The 14,987-nt window shown below is 33.2% G+C and overlaps 1 pseudogene across 1 annotated transcript; it reads right to left on the bottom strand.

Moving 5' to 3' along the window:
• Positions 1–2,252: 2,252 nt before the first annotated feature.
• On the bottom strand, positions 2,253–14,403 carry LOC147381002 (putative glutamate carboxypeptidase LAMP1; annotated as a pseudogene). The gene is made up of 8 exons (XR_015174844.1): positions 14,375–14,403; positions 6,241–6,580; positions 4,843–4,910; positions 4,427–4,508; positions 4,229–4,321; positions 3,937–4,089; positions 3,691–3,759; positions 2,253–2,865 (listed from the first exon to the last, which is right to left on the bottom strand). The product of XR_015174844.1 is annotated as a putative glutamate carboxypeptidase LAMP1 (transcript).
• Between the last annotated feature and the right edge of the window lie 584 nt (positions 14,404–14,987).

Genomic DNA, 14,987 nt, shown 5'->3' with positions numbered 1-14,987 from the left:
CAATGTAGGAAAGTTAAAAAAAAAAATATCAGAAAAATTTAGAAATGTTATTTGGTACTATAAGGTAAAGTAGATTCTCTTTTTAAGTATTTTTTTAGGGAAAAACGATGGTTGTGGAGGCTAAGTCTTGGACATGTGTACTTTAAAAGTCTACTTATGCTAAATTTAGAATTTTATACTAACTTAACAGCCCTGATAATATGACTCGTCAGGTGGCATACTCAATCAACTCTCCCTGACGTGGACAAGTTTGGGAATCGTAGATCTATACGCCTTGGGACACAATTTTTATGGGAAAGTGTATCTCGAGACACACAGATCTACGGTTCCCAAACTTGTCATGTCAGGGAGTCGATTGAGTATGTCACCCGGAGAGTCATATTATCACACTCTTAACTTAGTTATGTAATATTTCATTATAACATGAAGGGCTAACAATGGGTCCAGCCTCGAAATTCTAGTCAAAGTCTGGGCTGACCCACAAGTGTCAAGTTGGGTTGGACAAAGTTTTTTCTTATATGCCTAAAAAATTCCGAAATTGGCTGATTTTTTGTGAGGACGATCTTTAAGGTTTTTTATCCCGAAGAGAAAGATCTATGGTTTTGTGCACAAGCCACGTCCAGAAAGTGGCTTTTACAAAGTCAGTTTATCGCAACTCATAATGAAATGCATCTTATGTTGCATAGTCACTTAGAATAGTCAGAGTTTTTACTTATATATGTTGTCTAATTTTCTCTTTGACCAATGATAAACTGATGCGCTAAAACATACGCAATTAACATGGTAAGTGCACAGAACCGTAGATCTTTTTCATTATGTATCCCGAAGAAAAAGATCTATGGAAACACTGATTTACATACATATAGTGTGTATAATAAAAGCTGAAATTGTGATATTTGATAAGTTAATATTTTCTTTAGAGTCAGGATCCAAAACGGTCATGTTTCTATAGCGTAGGATCGGTGTCTACGTAGCATGTTTTGGTAGAAGTTTAACACACATTGGGCTCCTAACCAAGCCGTTTTTCTATATGGCACGCAGCCCCAATGTGTTTGTGCTCTAATAAACACATGCCATGTAGACACCAATCGCAACTGGTATTAATGAGATTGTTAGCATGCCCTATGTTCATGACATATCTGACCTCTTGAGGGCACTGTATATATATTTTTTAAATGGAGGGTCCTTGTTACAATTTACATGGAATGCTTATATAGATTCGCATGATCATACCTGAAGCTCATTTACATAGGAGAGATAATTGAAAGGTAAGAAGAACTCGTCGGCAAGATGAAGAGCGACAAGACCCCAAATGCTCGCCACTGTTCAAGGAAAAAATAATTAGAAGACTTGTGTTTATTTCAACTAATTCAGAATCAAGAAGAAATGGGCTCTCAATCAAATAATTCAAATCGAAGTCCTGTGACGTTCTTCCAGTTTTGAGATAGGTATGTTCTACTAACATATTGAACCATCATCCCAATATGCTAATAAAGTGTTAGATAAAGACGGAACCAAATAAAATACAAGAAATACCTGCTACATGCCTATGGAACATTGGATCGCCAAATTTCTTCATCCAAATGAAATCTTCATACATTGAGTGCTAGACCGGGTATTCTGCAGTTTGTAAAATAACTCTTATAGTAAGCTAATAAATACACAAATATAGTGACACACTTGTTCATGAAGCCCATTTTCCATAGAAGCGGCAAGACTTTAAAATTAATACCGAAAAAAAAACTACATGAGAACTTTCCAACCATCATAAAAGGCAAAGTTAATGTGGATAGTGAAAAAGAAACGAAGCCAAAGAGTTAAGAAATAAACAAATTCGACTTCTCGTGTTTCACTATTACAATCTTGAATAATGCTGAAGTGACCTCAAGATTGTACCTCATATCGCACATCCTGACGTGGAAGTGTGTAGGAACCATAGATGCTTTTCATCGAGAACGAGTCAAAAAGCATCTATGGTTCCTACACACTTTCATTTCAGGATGTGCGATATGAGGTAAAATCTTGAGGTCACTCCAACACGACTCTATAATCTTTAAGATTATTTTATAAAAAAGTTATGGTTACATAGTAAACTCATGAAAAAATATTTTACTTTATATCTAAAATAAACAAATTCTGAGTTCTTTTGTTTTGCACTATCTAATTCCTTCTTGCACCTATAAATGTGGCTCACCAGGGGAGTACGTTTTTGTTTCTACAATTTTTTGTTCTTTCTTTTTTTTTGGGGGGGGGGAAAAATGAGGGCGATTGCAACTAAAACAGTCATTTTAGTTACTAAAGATGAAATTAGGAGATTGACAACTTTTGTACCAATTGTTCTAATAAACAATCTAGTAGATTTAGAATTTATCGAAACATGGATAGGTGCGCAATTAATTACTAGTTTTACTTTAGATTTATGATCAAGGTGATCCAAAGATTTATGCAATGCAGACCGATAGAATGGAAACATGATGTGACCAATACCATAAGAGCACAGATACAGAACTAGCAATAACTGAAGACAGAGTAGCCTCCACATAAGTATACTTCATATAACCATTCTCAGTTAGCTTCCTATAGACATAATTGGTTTATCCTTCTTCTTACATGCAACATATGTTGAATCAACCAAACATTTAATCAAAATAAGTGTGAAGCTCTAGACCATAATGATTTTTCTATGAACTAATGACAATCTTTCATCTATTAAAAATTTTAATCTAACAATGAGAACTAATTAATAGCATAAATGAAAATTGCGAAAATAGGAGTACATTTTCCGAAGGACATATCTACAGCTGGAATTCCAATGTGTTGAACAAAAGGTGAATAATCTGATCCTCCACCACCTAATCTCCTAATCTTTCACACCAAGAATGTTTGGTATCGTTAACGATTTCAACTTATTTAATATGCTACCAAGGTTCATTTTTTAAGTTAATCATTCGTATGTATTTAGTTTATGTGAGCAAAATAAAAAGATGCAGGAGTTGTGTTAGTTGGTTATGTTCATAACAAAATCACTAAGTCGAAGTATGGGTTTAAAACGGCAAGGAAAAACTTCGGAAAAAAGGGAAACAAGAAAAAAAAGGGATAAAATATAGAAAATATTTTAAATATAATGAACAAGGTAAATATAATATAAATACATTAGATACTTATCTAAGTTTTAAATATATTTTTGAGTAAAAACTAAAAACGCACACTATGAATATCTATTACATGATAACATATTTCGACACATAATAATATATGCGATGATGCTAAAAAAAAATTATAATCAACTATCTTTCGAACAAAATAACACACAATTGAAAAATTAACAACCATAATATCAAGACAGTATTCGTAAATCGACACTAATCTACATTAATGAATCTCTAAATCCTATATTATGTATTATATCGCAACATTAAACAATATCCATGTACCAAAGCACAGACAACCATGAGGCCACAAAACTTAACAACGGTCCTAAAAAATGTGTTAAAAAAACAACTTAAAAAACATTTTTTGAAAAAAAAATAATACAATCAAAATGTAAAAGCTTATTTTAATTGCAAGAGACAAAAAACTTATTTTAAACCCAGCTTTTTTGGGGGAAAAAAGCCATTTTTTGTAACTATGAGTGAATTACAGTTTTACTTAAATCACTCAAATGTAGTCGCACTTTTAAATACTACTTACTATGGGGAAATCACATGAACCAATCCATGACTCATATATGGTTTGAGAGGAATTATCAGGGTCTTGGACCTTCAAAAAGAGTAAAAAGAAAATGTCGTAAATTGGGTTAGAGAAAGAGAAACTTATAGCCTAGTCGAATGAACAACATCAAAAACAATATTAGCAACCAAAAGCAAACACTTGTATTCTTCAACTAATATACTGATAAATCAAGAGAAAGTGATCCCATAATCCCTTTTGAGAGACCTTTTGAGCAACTCGTTTGAGTAGTTCGTCAAGTTGAGGGGTCGCAGAGGCATGGAATCCTGCTCCAGCGACTGCACAATCTATGTTCAAATAAGCAACAACTCTAGATGCTAACATTTCCCTATTCTCTTCAACCCATTCAGTCGAACCTATCTGCAAAAATATTGTATTAGTTTTAGTTGCAACTGCACCACACGAGCCAACATTATAAATTTAATTAAGAATACAAATGTGATTTATGTATGTGTGTGTGTGGATGGCCCAAAAGGGACAGAGTCCGCGAATGACATACCAAGCCATACTCCTCGGCATCCCAATTGCACAAAATAATGGTTCGTCTAGGCCTCCATCCTCTTTTTTGTAGCTTACCAAACCTCTCCGCAACCTAAATCAGCTGACGAATTAATACATGTGTTTCTAAGGTATTATTTTCCAACTACGAACGACACATTTACAAGCAAAAGAAGTTGTGGCACCCAAAATACTTAACCTCTAACAAAGCTGCAGTTCCACTGTTAGGATCGACTGCCCCGAATGTCCATGCATCACGATGATTACCAAGAATCACAAATCTGTCAGTAATCACCACACAATGTCTTGAGTTCATTAATACATAAATATAAGAATTAGGTATAATTTTTCGACTCTTTTGAAACATCGAAGGAAGGATGCATCGACTTATATTGTTGTTAGTAAAATAAGCTCAATGCAGCAACTCAAGGTTAAAGAACCCATTAACACAAATTAGTATCCATAATACAAAACTATAGTTATAGCTATCGACATAAACATAAGAGCAGACTCCATGATCCTGATTAATGATTTGTTGATTGACCCTATCAAGTAGTTTTTGAATAACTCATCATGAATGATTTAGAACTGATGTTGTTAAGGTTTCAAAGATACCTATCAGGCTCTTCCACTCCTTCAATTACAGCAATAACATTTTGGATTGTGTTTATAACATTACTCCCCTGAAAATCAATCAAAGAAACCAATTCAGCAAAACCAAAGAATTTAAAATTAAAGCTAATGATTAGAACCATTTTCAGTCCAACCGGTACTTTGAAAAGTGGTTTAAATGTTGCGCAAAGAAATTTTATTTTTTAAAGGGTGTCTTAGGCATCATGGACCCTTATCCTTCAAATTTAAAGGGTTTCTTAGGCGTCATTTCTTCATCTATTTGAAGGAGTTATTTTCATCAGAAAATCCTTGTTTCTGTCTCCCATAATTTCATTACTTTGTCAAATTGATTTATTAGTATTTTTATAATTGGAGAAGCATGAATAGATTCAGAAAATCTATCACAGGAATTCAGATTTGATCCGTTGTAAATTGGAACCAATTTTACTAGTAACCCATTATTGATCGTGTTTAACGTGTTAGGGGTAAATATTCTCAATTTCTACTCTCTTTACTACCAATTTCTCCAACGGATTGCACTTTCACAATTAATCAAACAATCTTTAACCCTAAGAGGTTGGCCTAATGGCAAGTTTAGCCTTGATAAGCTCCTCGGGAAAGGTAGGTCAAGTGTTCGAAACCCCACAAAGCATTGAAATTCTTGGGACCACCCTCCAAGGTCCAATTGACCCTCGATTCAACCAATTTAACGTAGGATTTTCCAAGGGGCAGAGCGTGTGACTGTGGGATTAGTCTCACCCATGATAAGAAGAATAGAAAAAAACAAACAAACGAACAATCTTCTTAATATTATAGGGGACGTCCATATGGTAGTGGACACTTTTTATTTTTATTTTTTATATCGTGGATGTCCCCACCCTTCGAGTGGGACTTATCCCACGATCACACACACTGCCCCCTCGGAAAGTCCTACATGCAACAAGTTAAGTCGAGGATCCCCCAGACCCTGGAGGATGGCCTCAAGAACACTTGAGCTACACTTCCTAAGGAGCTTATCAAGACCCAGCTTGCCACTAGGCCAACCCCTTGGGGTTACTAGTGGACACTAATATGCACCCAACTATGAGATGACTTCTATATGGCGGGAGTAAAACCTAAGAGATTAGAAGTTGGTGTTTCACTGATATGTATGACAACCAATTAATCTTTATAAAAGAAATTGAGGACCTAATGAGACTAACAGCAGTTTATTGTATTCTATGATTTTTATTGAAGGTGTAGATATCTCCATGATCACTTTATTAACATTGAACATTTATAGTCATCCTAATTTGCCAAAATAAATATAACTAAAATGCACAATTGCACATTAAAAAAAAAAAAAAACACCAAATGAACCAAATTTTAGTTGAATTTTGAGTTTTTAAGAACTCTACTTACAATGTAAGTGAGATTAAGAACCCTAGGACCTGGGCCAACCCTATAAACAGGAGAGCCCTAGCCGCCCTGCCAATCATCATTCACCACTTGTCCACCAATCGATCTCATGATGACCTCACCATCGACCCATGATACAGGCAACGATGGTATCATCGGAACATCCCCTCCCCGATCAACCTCAACCTCCGACAACCTCTCGCAATCACCGGAACTTGCCCATCCCGGTGTAGTCAGATCACCGGCCCCAGTATACACAAACCCCACCTGGACCCCACTAGGTGGCATCCACCTGTCCTCAGGAAACCACTTATCCCCACCATAATCCTTCCTATCTGTATACCTACTTAACAATTATCACAATAAAATTATGAAGTAATTATCATGAGAATAATGAAACATTAATAAAATCTTGCTCCGACTTCCTCAACCGATCTAATGAGGAGTTTAGCCAATAATTATTACAAGAATAATAAATAAAATAAACATAAAAAAGGGAATAGAGATGAGAGAAAAAAATTCTTCTTTATTCTCCTTACAATCTTTAAACTAAGAAATAAAAAAGAAAAAAATCTAAAAATCTAAAACTAAAAGAAGAAAAGAAGAGAAGCTGATCTTAAGGAGATGAGATGATCTCCAAGAAGATGAGATGAAATACCATTTAGTCTGGTTTCTTATTTATAGAGACTAGATTAGGGTTTCTAAAGTATGGAGACCTTCTATAATTACAAAATTACCAAAATCCTAGTTTAATGTGAACAATCTTTAGCCACCAACTTCTACACAAATTTAGAGGTTTGACTCATCGACATTATCGCGACACCCATGTTGACCAAGGCGTTGCAATCCAAGTAGGCCCAAATGACTTGAATTTTGGTCATTGGTCTTGCTTCGGATCTTGGATCACAGTAGTAACTTCAGATTTTTCTAATTCGCCTTGAAACTTTGTGAATATTTCCTGTTACACGTAAATAACAATAATTAGTTCTAAAATACATAATTAAAATGAAAATAAGAATTATTATGGACTAACAATGAACTATATCTAATTAGAAGGTTTAGTATAAATTTACTAATAAAATCTATGTAATTAGGACTCTAGAAATCACTTTTTAGACCTCGAGATTTGTGTAGGAGCTTGGCGGTTGAATACCATTCGTATTGAAGTAGGATTTTTGAATTATTATAATTTTAAAAAAAATTTGAAATCTTAAAAACCCTAATCCAGTCTCTATAAATAAGAGATCAAACTGAAGGGCATCTCATCTCATCTCCCTTGAGATCAACTTCTCTTTTTTCTATTCTTTTAGTTTAATTTTTTAGATTTTTCTTTCTTTCTTAGTTTGAAGATTGTAACGAGACTCTACCGATTTTAGAATTAAGAGCAATAAAAGAAGAATTCTTTTTTTTTTCCATCTATATTCCCTTTTCTTTTATGTTTATTTTATTTATTGTTCTTGCGAAGTCTATTGGTTAACTTCTCCGTTAGATCGGTTGAGGAAGTCAGAGTAAGACTTTATCAATATTTTTGTTGTTCTCATAATTGCTTAATTATTTTATTGTGATAGTTGTTAAGTATGTATTTTTGAATTTAATATTAATTGTATCTCAAAATTTTGATGATTCATTTTTTAATAATGTCAAGATGAACTATGATTCACAGAGAACAGTTAATGCTTAGCTAATAATATTGGCTTAATTTATCTATACTTTTGATCTCATTTCTAATATAACTGTTTGATTTTTCGATTCACAAACAGTAACTTTGTTTAGTTGATCGAGATAAATAGAGAATCAGAAATCATTGATAAAGTTTATGAAGGTGGATTCAATTGATTTACTCTTCTCCATCGTATTCTAAATATTTTTTCTTTAATATTTTAATTTAGATAATCATTCTCAAATATATTTTTAATTTGTTTACATAAACTTGAATAAGATTAGAAGTAAAAATAACTTTGGATTAACGTTGTCTCTATGGTTCGACCTTTGCTTGCTAATGTTTTCTTTTTTTCTTTATTTTATCATAATCTACAACTCGAACAACATGCATTCATGAATAATGTCAGTTTACCCTAAGAGTTGTTGTAACACACATTAAAGGCATTGTGAGCTCAATGAGACAAATGTGTACGAGTCTCAAAAATTCCATAATGCATGGTAGGAGTCCCTTTGGCTTAAAGTTCTCATTATTGCCTAAAGTTGAGCCTGTGGTACAATTCTAAACTTGATAGAAGATCCAAGAAAACTAAAAACTAGTATCAGAACAAACTTATTACACCATACAACCCATAAATGGAAGTAAATCTACTATAGCTTTTAATTGTCATTTAGAAGCATTGGATCAAACCAAACACATGGTCTAGAGATGCAGATATAAACTATAAAGTGCATGGCAAAGTAGGGAAATGTACTATATGAGAGGCATCGATTTGCTCTAGAAGCTCTTTTATGTCCACCTTAAACTACTCTTAAATCTGAAAAAATGACACAAGTAGCGATATGAAATTACATCTAGAATGGACACTACTAGCATACAAACATATAAGGTATTTTTGACCGTTATAGGATTTTTGGATTCCGTTAAGAAAGAAGATTGTAATTTAACTTAGAGAAGTTCAAGATTCAAATAAGAGAATAGTGAACTTGATTGAGAATATCCGAATCTGAAATAGATAAGACAAAAGTGATAGCAAGTCCTTTGATACCAAACCGACCAGTCCTACCAACTTACAAGAGAAATTGGTAAGTAGTTGGTCAATTTCACAAAAGATGATTGAAGAAGTTAAAGGAATAAAAAAGGAGTGGTGAATCTACCTTGTGTAAGTAAGTATTTGCAAAATCAGGCATGTCATAATTGATAACAATATTAACACGTTCAATTTTTTGAGTTATAGATTATGATAAAATAATATCAAAATAAAGATCTTGGCAAGCAAGGGTCGAACCATAGAGACAACGTTAATCCGATTATCATTTCACTTTAAATCCAATACAAGTTTAGCAAATGATTTAAAAACAGTTTTCGAGATGAAATTATCTAAAATAAACGACTAAAAGAAAAAGATTTAGAATACGATGGAGAAATGTAGATCAGTCGGATCCACATTCACAAATTTTATCAATGATTTTTAGTCCTTTATTTATCTTGATCCACTAAACAAAGCTAATATTTGTAGATCAGAAAATCAAATAGTTATAATAGAAACAAGATTGAAAGTATGCGATAAATTAAGCCAAAATTATGAGACAAGTGTTAATTATTCTCTGTGAAGCATGGTTCAATCTTGAACTTATCAAAGAATGAACCATCAAAATTTTAAGAATCAATCAATAGTAAATCCAAAAATACATACTTAACAACTATAACAATAAAATGATCAAGCAATTATGAGAATAATAAAAATACTGATAAAGTCGTGCTTCGACTTCTTCAACCGATCTAACACAAAAATTAGTTGATGATCATTGTAAGAATAATAAAATAAAATTAAAGAAGCATAATGTAAAAGAAAGAAGAAAGATGAGAGAAAATGATTCTTTTATTGCTTATTGAACTTTGAAATCGACAAGGGTTCTTCGATTACAACTCCATCAAAAATTAAGAACAAAACAGAAAATAATAACTACTATTCTTCTAATTCTCTAGATAATTTTAACTTTTGGTATGGTCTCCTATTTATAGAGAGAACAAATTAAGATTTATGTGGGAATTAGGGTTTCAAACATTCCGTGTTTATAAAAATTCATAAACTCTAATCCATAACGAATGTTTTTCAGTCGCCAGTCTTCAACACAAATTACGAAGCAAGACTCTTTGTTTTGATGGTGTCACCCTAATCAACTTGGGCAGTGCGGTCAGCTTGATCCCATATGACTTGGGTCTTGGTCAGTTGACTACTCCCGATTCCTTGATCCCAATGCATGCTTCAATTGTTCTGACTAATTTTCAAAATTTTACGATATTTCTGTTACATGAAATTAAAAGCAATTAATTCTAAAACATATTATTTAATAGAAATCTATAAGAAATATGGACTAACAATTCATTACGTTTAACAAAGGGATTTAACATGCAATTTATCCGTAAAACTCATGCAATAAGGACTCTAAAAATCATTTTCTAGACCCTGATCAGCGTTTAATATTAGTTCCCCTGCCCACCAAATTTGCAGCCACAAGAATCTTTATTCCCCTCTTTGAATCCCTTATAATATGTCAACCTATGCAAATTGCATTCCAATTTAGGAGAAAATATCCTTGCCTTATTTGTAGGAGTACAACTTGGTTCGAATTGGGGGAAAACATAATCAAACCAACCTAGGTCGATTTCATTATATGAGAATCAAAATCGAACCAAATCAAACCGACCTTAGTTCGGTTTGGTTTGGTTCGGTTCTATGGGTTTCTTGAAAAAATAAACATTTTTTAATAAAAGTAATTTCTTTGTTTACTTTTACTTCACATTTTTTAAAATAATAATAATAAAGTAATATAATATTATTTAAAAATAATGTTTCACATTTTTTAAAGTAATAATGATGAAAATAATATAATATTATTTAAAGAGATAATGTTAGAATGCTTGAACACACCAATGCATACTATACATCCATTTCTCGGTTTGGTTCGGTTCTTTACGATGCCTGAATTGAGAACTGAATCGAATCAATCGATTCTTCATTTTGTGAACCCAGAATTGAATCGAACCAACTCAAAACTCACGATTTGGTTCGGTTCTCGATTTGAACCAAATTAAGTTACACCCCTACTTATTTGTCATAATTAATGATGCATTCAAAGATTTCCATCAACTAGTTACATAAGATTTGCTCGAACCAACTACAAAGATTACTCTTTTACTATATGAATTCAAAATGAAATTTTATATCATGTCCCAAAATCCTAACACGAACCTCAAGGATTCCTCTATTTAGAATCTCGAGGTGTGAATAACTATCCAACCCATTTTAATATATAACATTAGACAACATATGCTTTTTAACAGTTACAACACAACAAAAATATAACTTATAACCAATATTCAGAGTATGCAGAAGCTAACATCAAATCTAAACATGATCCATAATCCTCAATCTCATAGAAAAAATACAATATGTCCAAACAAATACAAGTCTCTGAAAATAGAAAGTACAAACAACTACTAAACTCTAAAATCATCCTCAGGCCAACAGAGGTTGCAACTCATCAAAATATTTCTCCACAAGAACATTCTCAAAAGACTCCTTATAAACAAGCTCATCAACAACTGAAATATATGAAAGAATGAATGAAAGGGTGAGTAACGAGGAGTTACTCGATAGGATATATATCGTTCTAACAATTAGTCACAACATGCAACATATAATCATGACGAACACTTAAATAATGCTTGTTTTATCATAATATAATATTCGAATAATGATTTAATAAAAATAGTAAAATATTTGTAATACTCATCAATTTATCATTTCTATAGCTATGTGATTTTCAAGTCCGAAGATCGCCACCACGAGGATCTGGAATTCCTACCATTCTTTCTTTTTAAATAGTGTGAATGGGCACCCAAAAAATAATTTTAAAATTTGATTTTTGATAGTGACTCTCATATGGATTTGACATGTTGGTCTACCCAAATCTAGGTAAGGGTTTGATTAGAGACCGGGGAAGGTGTTAAGCACCCCTCTCTCTTCATCAAAAGATGGTAACCTTAAAAGACATAGTTATTTAAAAAAAATTAAAGAAAATTAGAAAATACGATTTGTACCCCGTAAACGAAGAGGACATTAATTTTGGTCTAAGTCATGAGAATTACCTCATTAAGAGAGTGAATTTCAATTATGACTTTACTTTAAACTGAAACAATGTTTGAAGAATTTGGGTTTCAATGGTTATGGGCCCATTTTTTTGAAAGAAGAGTCCAAATACCTTGGCCTCAAAATTAGTTTTTTATGGTGTGTGCAAGAAGTATTTGAGGGTTTAAAATGTTTTTCTTTCAAAAATGACTACTACCCCTATACTTTAGATCGAACTGGAGCCTGATCTATCAGAGATAGGCGAGGGTATTCATTGCTTCCTATGGATTTCTAAACCAAAGTTAAATAAAGGAAAGGGAGAGATAGAAAAGGGAAATAAAGATGGAGATTTATGTGATGTAAAATCATTTTCTAGACCCACTTTAAAGCTTGAACTTTTATTCTTATTCTTATTCACTTTCTCCATCTTCTTTCTTCTCATTCTTCTTCTTAGGTCCTTAGTAGAATTGTGTGAGTCCCTTTTCTTAAAAAAGATGAATGAGAGAAAAATAAAGAGAGTAGAGTAAAATCTTTAAGATTTTTAAGGGGGTTTGAGAGCATGGGGAATTTTGTGGTGAAGATGAGAGTTTTATAGGTTTTGAAAATTTCTTTTTAGGGTTAAAAATGTCAAAAATAGAAGGTTAAGGGAAAATGGCAAGAGGTTTAGGCATGGGATGTTTAGCATTTTGATGTTGGGAATGGGTAATTTGGTAAAAGGAGGTGGATGAGGTTGTTTTTACCCAAACCCATGAATAAAATTCAATTAGATTGGTTAGACAACCCATTCCTAGGTTGAATGTTGGTTAATGTCAAGGGGTGTGGGCGTTAGGTTAAAAGAATGATTATATAAATAGGACAAGTATTTTGATTTTGGAACGGTGAAAGGTATTATGACACGTGTCCCAAAATGGTAGACACATTTAACTTTTTGGTGAGTTAGGTTGTTTTTGAGGTTTTAAGTTGATGGAGATAGAATCTGGAGGTAGGGGATGTTAGAATAAAATTAGAGAGATTCTATTAACACAACAACTTTTACTTATAACACTCCAATCTATACGAACGCATCAACATTGAAATGAACAGGCATTGGTGCATTATAAGTAAAAGTTGGTGTGCTAATAGAACCTCTCTAATAATATTTACCTTAGAAATTGAAGATGAATCCATCTTGTTTTTTAGGTCTTAAGTTGATAGAGATAGAATATAGAGGTTGCAGATGTTAAAATAAAAATAGAGAGATTCTATTAACACACCAATCTATACGAATGCATCAACATTGAAACTAATAAGGATTGATCCGTTATAAGTAAAAGTTGAAGAAATTGAAGATGAATCCATCTTGTTTTTTAGGTTTTAAGTTGATGGAGATAGAATCTAGAGGTTGGAGATGTTAGAATAAAAATAGAGAGATTCTATTAACACACCAATCGTTATGAATGCATCAACATTGAAACTAACAAGGATTGGTGCGTTATAAGTAAACGTTGATGTCCTTAATAGAACCTTTCTATGATGATTTTGTAACTTTTACATTAAAAAAATGTAATTATCATAATCATCATTAGAGTAACTCCAATGCAGTAACCATCCAACTCTCCATCAACCTCAGCAGGGTGGAGCTAGTAAGGAGCTGGTGGCGGCAATTGCCCCCACAGAACTTTAAGGCACCCCTATATTTTCAACTAATTACATGCCCCATTTGTCCACACTCCCTCACCTCTCTCCCCATTTGCCCTCACACCCTCATCTCCCTCCAATTTTTGCCCCCACACTCTCACCTCCCTCCATTTAAGTTCTTCAACTATACAACTAATTATAGTTTGCCCCCACTACAAGAAAATCCTGGCTCCGCTCCTTACCCTCAGCTGATATTTTTGGATAGTCAAATCCGTTGTTTTATGAATCTCCAATGTACTATCCATCTACTTTTTTTATTTTATTTTGGAGGGTAAGCTTTTCAATAGTCATTTTGGAGAGGGAGTTTGATAATCTCCATTTTTGACCCCAGTGGCTTCATGGCTGTTAGTGGTAGTTTCATGCCGGTCGGTTGAATTAAAAAGGAAAGATATATTAATAGATAGTCATTTTAGATAGTATGGTTGGATTGCATATGTCAAGTTTAGTCCCGCATCGGACACTCATTGCCTCTCTCCTTATAAGTTATTGGGTCTCTTCACTCATTGCCAATCGATTTTGAGTTGGACCTCAAATTTATCATGATATTAGAATGGGGCTTTCTCTCCTCCATGTCACCCAATTAATATTTTCACGTGCTTTGGCTCAATCCGGCCCACACATGCAGGGGCGAGTTGAGTTTAGTCCCACATAGACTTGTCTCTCACCTTATAAACTCTTGGGCCTCTTCACTCATTGTCAATTGTTTTTGAATTGGACCCCCAAATTTATCAGCATATCCCTTTGAATATTCAAAATAACTATCCATAACACGTGGATATCCATTATAGATAGTCAACTTAGATATTCCCCTTGGAGTTGCTTTTATCGTCAATTTTATGGTTGAATCATTTATTAGCCTTGATCGATTGCAACTATCAAGAAAGGATAGAGTGTGGGTTTGAACTCAACAATCACTTGTAATGGTTTGAAAAACCTTTTGTGCTGCAAACAATTCACTGGCAATTCTTAAGAATATCAATAATCCATGAAAAATTTGCAATGCAAATCACAAAGCATTTGATTAGTACTTTTATGGATAAACAACTTTCCAAGATAAAGTAATTTTCCCCAAGTGCCAAAGTGGGAAAATATTCACCGATCGACCTCTTGTGAAAATGACTTTCTTGTCAAGGTGAGAAAATTCCAACAATTTTTTTCCTCAAGATTACCTCCATCCCCAAAACTAACTCTCTTCCGACATTTATTTAGACGCAATCAGATACCTACAAATATTTGGAAATACATTTTTTAGGATTAGTTTCTTAAGAACTTGATTTT

This window comes from Akebia trifoliata, unplaced genomic scaffold (genome assembly GCF_017979445.1).
Source record: "Akebia trifoliata isolate Shusen 1 unplaced genomic scaffold, ASM1797944v1 Contig00833, whole genome shotgun sequence".
NCBI classification, from domain to species: domain Eukaryota; kingdom Viridiplantae; phylum Streptophyta; class Magnoliopsida; order Ranunculales; family Lardizabalaceae; genus Akebia; species Akebia trifoliata.
Note: the sequence above shows the minus strand (reverse complement) of the source record. Positions and strands in the feature narration are given on the sequence as shown.